This window comes from Arachis ipaensis, chromosome B08 (assembly GCF_000816755.2).
Source record: "Arachis ipaensis cultivar K30076 chromosome B08, Araip1.1, whole genome shotgun sequence".
NCBI lineage: Eukaryota > Viridiplantae > Streptophyta > Magnoliopsida > Fabales > Fabaceae > Arachis > Arachis ipaensis.
Genome location: NC_029792.2, coordinates 46252041 through 46259695, shown reverse-complemented (window position 1 = coordinate 46259695; position 7655 = coordinate 46252041). Strand labels below are relative to the sequence as shown.

General features: G+C 38.1%; 1 long non-coding RNA gene across 1 annotated transcript in view; it reads left to right on the top strand.

The window, feature by feature from the left end:
* LOC110265500 overlaps window positions 1-6443 on the top strand; it is a 19446-nt gene extending 13003 nt beyond the window's left edge. The window contains exon 3 of the long non-coding RNA XR_002351645.1: window positions 6432-6443. This is a non-coding gene — a long non-coding RNA (uncharacterized LOC110265500). The remainder of the gene's footprint in view (window positions 1-6431) is intronic.

The following is a 7655-nucleotide window of genomic DNA, read 5'->3' as shown; positions in this document are numbered from 1 at the left end:
CTGCATTCTTTTTATTTTTCTTTTCTTTTTCTTCTATTTTTTTATATATTTTTTTCAAGATAAAATATATACAAGAGTATCAATACATATGGTTAAAACATTTATGTACCCAATCCCATGATTTTCAACAAAAATACAAAATACACTTTTACCTCAACCAATGTTCCCAAGTTTTCCATACCCAAATGATACACACCCTCACTAGCCTAAGGTAATCAAAGGTCCAAATTAAGGGACATTTATTATTTTTCACTTAGGGGTAGTGATGTGCTAAAATTAAGAATAAAAGGGATTGAATAGGCTCGAAATTGGCTAACAATGGTTGATGAAAGGTAGGCTATTTGGGTAAGTGAACTAAATGAAATGATGGCCTCAATCATATAAATTCATTCATACACAAAATAATGGACATAAAGAATCAAACAAATCAAAGATTGCAGTCATAGAAAAAGAATAATGCACACAAGAATGGAAATAAGTGGTTATATGATGTAACCACACAATTGGGCTCAAAACTCACATGCTTGTGTTCTTAGCTCAGAAACCATATTCCAAAATTAATTCCTTCAAGCAAGTTCAACAAAAAAAATTCAAATTGCTAGGGTGTCCTAAAACAGTTTTCTTAGAAAAGAAATCATCACTCTAACCAAGTAGTCCTAACATAAAAAGAAGTGGTAAAATATGTACAAATTCTAACTAACATGCAACCTATCACGCAATGCGACACTAACTAACAAAGAAGATTAAGAGTTGGAGTTGAGAAAGGAAGTGGTTACCCACGGAGGTCGGTCCTCGACGTCCCCACACTTAAAGATTGTACTTTCCTCGGTACATGCAAAGAAGGGAAAGGTGGATGGGTTGCTACAATTAATGAGCTCCTTCAAAAGGTTGTGCGGAGAGACTTGTTTGTCACCCCATTTAGAAGTTTTTCTTTCCCCCTCTTGGTGGCCAGCCTAAAAGGAGAGAAAAGGAAGAAGAATAAGCCTACGAGCAAAGATATCAAAACAAATTAGGCGGGGGCTAATGCAAAATAAGAGTAGGGTTCTCAACTACGTGGTAGATACAACATGAAAATGAGAGAACAATATAAGCTAAGGCATATCAACTAATACTTGATGCAAGAGTAAAGTCAAAGCATAAGTAAATGACATGAAGAGAACACTTAGAAGCATCAAGTTTAAATAGGAAAGAGTAGTCACAAAAGACAATATGAGGTTATATCAATGCACAAAGAACACAAGAGTAAAAAGAGATTAAGCATTGATTTAAAAGTTTCATCATCCAACAATATTAAACAAGTCAAGAAGCACCAAAATGTTCCAAGGAATTCTCAACAGTTATATAGGAAAATTCAACACCAATGTTAAAATAACATATTTACAAAAGAAAAGAAGAAAGAGCTACCAAAATAAAATTAGAATGCAATAAATGACATACAAAAGAAAATAAAAAATAAGAAAAATGAGAAATAGAATTTTGAAGAGAGGGAGAAGAAGAAAGTAAGAAAGGAATAAGAGAGAAGAAGAGAGGTAGAAAGAAAGAGGAAGGAGAGAAGAAAGAAGAAGAAAGAAGAAGAAGGGAGAAGAAAGGAACAAAAACAGGGGAGAAACGGGGCGCGAAGGCGACGCATGCACATGGGCGACGCCTGCGCGCGAAAAGCAAGAGGGGGAAGCAACGTGTAGGCGTCGTCCACGCGTACGCGTGGAATGCAGAAAAGAGAGATGACACGTATGCGACACCCACGCGTACGCGTGGAGCTAAATTATGCTATTCGCACAAAAACAGCACCACTCCAGCGCAAACTCTCTGGTTTTTGTACTAGGAGTCCCAACATAGCACACGACACGTGCGCGTCGGCCATGCTCACGCGTGGCGCCCCCCTTTTTTTAAGATGCATAAAACAGAAATAGGGCATTCTCCTAACCTATATACATTTTAAATAAACCAAAATTCAAATTTAACAAAAATCTTTTAGTTTTTGAAAAATTTTCAAAGACAAAACAACGAAACTTGCACTTCAAGCAAAATGCAATTCAAAACAACTATTCTAATCAAAACATAAATCTAACAAGCAACCTATCAATCAAAGTAAGATATGCAAAAGTATGAAAAGAAGAAAACTACCTAATAATGGCAACTCCATTCATTCGTTGATTATATATACAAGAGAATGGAAAGAGTTTACCATGATGGGGTGTCTCCCACATAGCACTTTTAGTTTAAGTCCTTAAGTTGGACAATTGGGAGGCTCATTGTCAAGGTGGTTTATGCTTGTACTCATCCTTGAACTCCCAAGGATGCTTGCCCCTCAAACGATCGTCAAAATTTCCAACCGACTTCACCAAGCTTGAGTGAAGTTCTTCCCAAGATATGAGCTCCCAATATTGGTCTTCATGTTGTGATCCGAGATCTGGTGCACGAATCCCAAACCTTTGTACAGCTGTACCAGTAAGTGCACTGGGTCGTCCAAGTAATACCTAAGTGAGTCAGGGTTGATCCCACGAGAATTGTGGTTTGAAGCAAGCTATAGTTACCTTGCAGGTCTTAGTCAGGTGAAATCAAAGTTGTTGGATTGAGGCTTAATTGCATTAAAAGAAATATGAGAGAAGGGTATAAGGTATTTTGTGAATGGAATCAGTAATAGGAATATAGTTGTGGATAGGAGTTGCTTAGCCTTTCTGAATTAACTCTGGTATTACTGTCTCCTTTACTTGTGAGTGATTTCATCTATGGTAGATTGTATGTGATCAACGCCATGGGATGTGGTCGTCAATCTCCTCTGCTCCAGATCAAATGCCATTGGCCGTGGTCATCCAATCTGACAAAGGGTGAAGCTCTAGCAGTTCATTCTCCTGGCAATCCTATTCAAAACGCCACAGACAAGGTCGAATCTTCCGAATTAGAGAATGCTGCTTCTTTGGGTTCTAGCCTCTACCATAGAGATCCTAATCTCCGCGAAAATCAACTGAACCGGTGTCTCGAGAAGTCTCCAACAAAGTCGTGGATTAGCCGTCTGAGAGATGCATAATCAAGCTAGCGGTTCGTGCTTTCCAGACACGTATTCACATGAACCCAAGTAGACACGGGTGGTTGTCAAGCCCGCGGTCCTAGTATGATGAACAGAACTGATTATCACTAATCATCCTATTCACCATATTTAAGAACGAGTATGCATCTTAGAAATAAATCAAACACGGATCGAAGAAGAAACAGTAATACTTTTATTAATTCATAGGACTCAGCAGGGCTCCTCCCCTCAACCTACGAGGTTTAGAAACTCATACTGAAAGAAAATACAATAGTAAATTCGAAAATATGGTAGAAGGTATTGTAAAGGTGTTCGAATAATATAAATCTAATCCCTTAAATACTAAACAATGACTAGTAAGGGTAAAACAGTCTTTTTAGTGCTAAAATCCACTCCTGGGGCCCACTTAGTGAGTGTTTAGGCTGAGCTTTGATGAGATCCATATGCTAGGAGGCCTCTAGGGCATTGAACGCTGGCTAGGGGGTCCTCTTTGGGCGTTTGGAGGCTGGTTTTTGCTCCTTGGGCGCTAGCGCCAGAAAGGGGGCAGGAGGCTGGCGTTCGACGCCGGTTTTGGGCCTTCTAATCTGACGCAAAGTATGGACTATTGTATATTTCTAGAAAGCTCTGGATATTAGCTTTCTATAGCTTTTGAGATCGCTCAATTTAAACTTTTGTAGCTCCAGAAAAGCGCTTCCGAGTGCAAGGAGGTCAGATCTAGACAGCATCTGCAATGCTTTCTCTGTCTCTGAATCAGACTTTTGCTCCAGCTTCTCAATTTCAGCCAGAAAATACCTGAAATTACACAAAAGCACAAAAACTCAGTGGGATCCCAAAATATGAATTTAACACTAAAACCTATAAAAACTTAATAAAAATTAAATAAAATATACTAAAAACTGTATGAAAACTATGCCAAAAAGCGTATAAAATATCCACTCGTCACAATACCAAACTTAAACTGTTGCTTGCCCCCAAGCAATTAAAAATAAAATAGGATGAAAAGAAGATTAAGGTACAATAAATCTCAGAGTCTCAATGAAGCTTAGTTACAATTAGATGAGCGGGACTTAGTAGCTTTCTTGCTTCTGAATAGTTTTAGCATCTCACTATCCATTGAAACTCAGGATGGTTAGCATCTTTAAGAACTTAGAATCCAGATGATATTATTGACTCTCCTAGTTCAGTTCTTTTTTATTCTTGAACACAACTTTCAGAGTCTTGGTCGTGACCCTAAGCACTTTGTTTTCTAGTATTACCACTGGATATATAAATGTTATAGACACTTTACCTGGGTGAACCCTTTTGGATTGTGATTTAGCTTTGCTAGAATCCCCAAATAGAGGTGTCCTGAGTTCTTAAGCACACTCTTTTCGCTTTGGATCATGACTTTAACCGCTCAGTCTCAAGCTTTTCACTTGACACCTTCATGCCACAAGCACATGGTTAGGGACAGCTTGGTTGAGCCACTTAGGCCCAAGATTTTGTTTCCTTTAGGCCCTCCTAACCACTGATGCTCAAAGCCTTGGATCTTTTTACCCTTGCCTTTTGGTTTAAAGGGTTATATGCTTTTTGCTCTTGCCTTTTGGTTTAAAGAGCTAATGGCTTTTTCTTTTTTTTCTATTTTCTTTTTTTCGCCACTTTTTTCGCATGCATCATGCTTTGCTGCTTTTTCTTGCTTCAAGAATCAAATTTTGGATTTTTCAGATCATCAACAATACTTTTCCTTTTTCTTCATTCTTTCAAGAGCCAGCATCCTAAAATTCCAACTTCAAATATGCATTGTTTATTCATGCATTCAGAAACTAAAGCAATGCCACCACCTCAAAATAATTGATTATTCTTTATTGTAGGACTCGAAAATTTATGCATCTTTAATTCTTCTAAAAAAATCTACTATTTTATTCATGTTTAATGATGATAAGAGAAATAATTTATATTTAATTAGAAAAGTAAAAACTAATTAATTACTATTAATGCTTATGTAATTCTAAAAATTAAAAGACATAAAAATAAAAAATACAGACTTAGATACTACTAGTTGATGCCAGAGCATCTTGGCCAGTTTCACTGACCTTTTCTTTAGTGTTTTAAGGTAGTTTCATGCATTTTCTTAGTAAATAAGCAAGTTTTGAGTCGATATTCACTTACATCTTGATTTAGGCAAATATTGTGAATTTTACATGATTTCATGAGAATTATGCATGGATTGAATGATAATTGGGATAACGCATGATCTCATAACTTGGGCTAGAGCTTTGATGCACTTTATTTGCTTGATTTCAGGACAAAGGAAGCAAGGAAGAGCCACGTTAGTAGCCATGTTAGTCTAACTAACGTGACCACTAACGTGGAATGGGAGCTAGCTTGCAACGTTAATGAGAAAAGTAATCGCCAATAACGTCCTCGAAGCCATCATAGCCCACGTTAATTGCCACGTTAAATACATTAATGTGGTAGTTAACATGGAAGAAGAGGGAGCTCTAGCGTTAGTGGTAAAGGTGAATACCACTAACGCTCCAAAGTGGCAATTGTCCACGTTAAGAGTCACGTTAACTCAGTTAACGTGAACTCTAACGTGGAAGAAGAAGATGAAGCCAACGTTAGTGACACTCACCTTTGTCACTAACGTTGGACTAAGCCCATATTGGCCACGTTAAGAGCCACGTTAACTCAGTTAACGTGGACTCTAACGTGGAGGAGCAAGGAATGGCCAACGTTAGTGACACTCACCTTTGTCACTAACGTTGGACTAAGCCACTATGAACCACGTTAGTTGCCACGTTAACTCAGTTAACGTGGAAGCTAACGTGGAGAAGAGGAAGATGAGCCAACATTAGTGACACTCACCTTTGTCACTAACATTGGAGATGGTAATCAACACCACGTTAGTGGCCACGTTAATGTAATTAACGTGAGGCACTAACGTAGGAAAGGGGCGTTTTAGAGCGTTAGTGACAAAGGTAAGTGTCACTAACGCTCTCAAGGCTAAGGCATGCTCACGTTAAGAGCCACGTTAGTTATACTAACGTGAACTCTAACGTGAGAAAAGGAGGGACTCTCAACATTATTGAAAAAGGTAAACCTCAATAACGTGTGCGAAGGACCAAGAGGCAACGTTAGTGGTCACGTTGGTGCCACTAACATTGAAGTTAACGTGGACCATATTTGGGTAAGGAACATTAGTGAAAAAGGTGATGGCACTAATGTTCTCGAACCCACACCTTCACTTAATGTTAACGCCACTAACGTCCTGAGCTAAAGTCCATGCCTACTTCACACTTTATCTGCAAGTAAAGCTAAGCCCACTGAAGATGATAACTGCTTCAACTCAAGATCCAAAGGCCCATATCCAAGACTTGAAGAGCCAACTAGAAGATCAGAAGAGTAGTATATATAGGGGTAGTTTTGAATTAGAAGAGAGCTTTTTGGGCATAGGGAAAACTACACTCTGTATAATTTTACTTTCTCTACAACTTCTAGTTTTAATTCCAGAATATATTTTCCATCTATGCTTTCTATTCCCAGAACTATGAACAACTAAACCCCTTTCATTGGGTTAGGGAGCTCTGTTATAATTTGATGGATCAATAATAGTTTTCATTATTCTTCTTCTTTCTTTTCTCTTGATTTTACTAGAAAGCTTTCAATCTTCATCCAATTGGATAGTTGTCTTGGAAAAAAAGCTATTCATATTTGGATCTCTTCGGAACCTTGGAAGCGGAATAAAGATATCACGCTAGAAATGCTTTCTCATGTTGGACCAAATTGGGGTTTGGATGGGTATAGTGACATATAATCCTACCAACACTTTGATTTGGGAATACATGTGGTATAATCAGTGACCATACTTCATCTCTTCTCATGAGCAATTAGACCAAGGAATTGGCTATTGATCAAGGTTTGAGAGATTGAATTACCAAGGAATTAGAATTCAATCACTTAAGATTGCCAAGGAGATCAATGAATGCATTGATTGAAGAAGAGATGAGAATGAACTTGATCTGGAGAATGCAACATCTCCTAAGCCCAATGAATTCCCCATTTTTGATCTTACCCATTCTCTTTAATTCTTGATAATTACTTTGATGTTCATCATCCCCAATCCCCATTTAAGATTCTGCAATTTACTTTCCGCCATTTACATTCAACTCTTTATTTCCAGCATTTACATTTATGCTATTTACTTTTCCGCCATTAAATTTCCTGCAAATTCTCAAATCAATTTCTGCTTAGCTCAACTAGAACATTCCTCTAATTAAAGTTGCTTGATCAATCAATCCCTGTGGGATTCGACCTCACTCTATTGTGAGTTTTTACTTGATGACAATTCGGTATACTTGCCGAAGGAAAATTGTTGAGAGACAAGTTTTCGTGCATCACTAGTGATCATGCAACTCTAAATTAGGATAGAAATATGTGAAACAGGAACAGGAATAGTCACAGGGTTGAAACTTAACAACCTTCAGCTTGAGGGGCGCTGGGCTCTTCAAGTTGAGGGACGTTGGGCTCTTCAGGGGAGAGCTTCTGGCACTTCAAATCCTCCATCTCATGTCGTTGCTTCTCTTACTTCTTGATCAGTTTGTAAATCATGCTAGTCTGATCTTTCTGCTCCTCTCTGAGCTAATCT